This window comes from Octopus bimaculoides, chromosome 11 (assembly GCF_001194135.2).
Source record: "Octopus bimaculoides isolate UCB-OBI-ISO-001 chromosome 11, ASM119413v2, whole genome shotgun sequence".
Classification (NCBI taxonomy): Eukaryota; Metazoa; Mollusca; class Cephalopoda; order Octopoda; family Octopodidae; genus Octopus; species Octopus bimaculoides.
In genome coordinates this window covers 21,072,054-21,074,436 of record NC_068991.1, presented here as the reverse complement: position 1 = coordinate 21,074,436, position 2,383 = coordinate 21,072,054, and the positions used below count along the sequence as shown (strand labels likewise).

Sequence of the window (2,383 nt, the reverse complement as noted above, 5' to 3'; positions counted from 1 at the left end):
TATATATATATATATATATATTAATTTAATAATATAAAATATAAAAAGTTCATAAAATATTTCTTTACAGAACGATATAAAAGGTATAACAGAAATAAAAATAACGACAAATTAAAATAAAATAAAATAAGAATTATTTTAAAATTATAATATAAATTATATTGGTATATCGAAAAGAATTCTTAGACATATTATTATTAATACAATATGAAATAAAAAAAATAAATATGTATCAAACATTAACGGAAATAAAAATAAAGATACCTTTGAAAATGGGTTTATAAAATATTCCTAAAATACATCAAAGTCATTGATCTAGGTAGAATAATAACAGATCTTAGGGAGTATACCTTATACTTAGAGGAGGTGCGAGATTTAGTAATCCATTGTAAAATTTATATGTTATACTAACTTGAAAGTTTATAGATCAAAGAGGTTACGGGTTATTAGAAAAGAAAACTAAATAGATTTCGAGATAACAGAGGATATGCTATGAATGACATGACACCCCAGATAACTCGTGCTACCAAATTACAGTATGATATACTTATTATTACCTGCTTCTAAAGCATTTAAAGGTACGAGTAATCCTATGAACACATGATATTCTAAGATCTAATTTATTATTAATTAGGTTTTGTTTATCTCTATATTTCAGTATTTCATATATCTCCATACAACATTGTTCACAACCATACCACTAATTCTGTACGACTGAGCTCTACGGACTATATCCCATTTTAGGCTGAATTTAATATTACTATCTATATGTTTCCAGATTTTCGTAGATAATGAGGTACTGCTGGCTTTATTCCTAAGTCTAAAGAACGAAAAATGGTTATTCAAGCGGGTTTTTTTTTCATAATTACCGAGTACCTGATGTAAGTGAAGTTGCTAGCTTCCGTCATTACTGCACATCTATATATAATATTACCTGCTAAACACTGACCTAATGACGGGCATTGGGATCTTTCCCTACAATTTCAACTGTGATTATTATTATTAGCATTACTTACCCTATTATCAATGTTTATAGCGTCGCCATTCGAGGTACTGCTCGAATTCGTAGAAGTATTATCAAGTGTTATGCCACCATTATTCGTGTTATTTTAATAGATAGTATTACTTATATTTATATTAACCCTACTGCCTCAGATTATATCATTCGATGTTATGCTATCAACTAGTAGTGTTTGAATTTGGGATACTTGGTGGTTCATCTGCAGTTTATTGGTTCCGTTAGCTATGCTGACTGTATTGTTACTATTTGAGAGTCGGTCATCAGACGAGAACGGTTTCTTTCAAATTGATGTAATGTTTTCATTAATCAATTAAAGGGTGTGTATGCATATGTGTGTGTGAGTGTATGTGCATGTGCGTTTGTATGTGTGTGAGTGCGTGTGCGTGTGCGTGTGTGTGTATAGATGTATTTAGTTTTGTCTGCCGTATAGCTCTGTATTTTCACCTCATATTTCTGGCAATCTCGGATATTTAATAACTTTTAAGTATTTACTGTTGACTTTCTCTTTTGAATTTTTATCTTTTTATTTATAAATCTGTTACGTCAGTTACTTAATGAATTTATTGTTTATTCTAGCTATTTCTCCCAATATTATTCACGCAAGATTTTAATCGTTTTTGTTTCAATCTACGCATACAGAATCCATAATCCGCTACATCTTATTACGTTTATTGTCACTATTTCTTCCTTATTATAGGCCATTTATAAATATTTATATATTTGTATATACCTGAGAGTAGAATAAAACAGGAGCCTTGGTTTAAGTTTTGTTATTTCAACATCTTGAATTAAACTTACATCAGTTTCACTTGCGAATAGTGGTACGTTATGCAATAATAGTTACGTAAACAGTTGCATATGTCGAAACACCAGATCGTCGGAGGAAGCTTGAAATTCATTTCATTGTGAGTCATGGGTTTACATGGCGTTCAAAGCATTGTTTATTTGTTACGCTACTTCAGTTATGGTAGCAACAATGGGTTAAATTTGTATGTAAATGTAATTCAATTTTACAGCCGCAACTTTTTCCCTCAAACCTTGTTCTTACATACAAAAATGTACTGGTAATATCCACGCCGGGCGAAATGCTTAGCGTTATTTCGTCTGTCTTTACGTTCTGAGTTCAAATTCCGCTGAGCTCGACTTCGCCTTTAATCCTTTCGAGGTCGATAAATTAAGCACCAGTCGCGTACTGGGGTCTATCTAATCGACTGCTCCCCTCACCAAAAAAAATTTCGGGCCTTGTACCTAGAGCAGAAAAGAACATCCTCTAACATCCTTTCAAACTTTGCGATCTGTTCGAAAGGCGAAAAGCAGAGTCAGTTGTCCATAATTCAGGATACATACACACAAAACAATATA

The 2,383-nt window shown here is 31.6% G+C and overlaps 1 protein-coding gene across 1 annotated transcript in view; it reads left to right on the top strand.

Annotated features, from left to right (window-relative positions):
• The window catches only part of LOC106869297 (organic cation transporter protein), a 26,645-nt gene that overhangs the window by 9,252 nt on the left and 15,010 nt on the right, over positions 1–2,383 (top strand). The window lies entirely within an intron of this gene.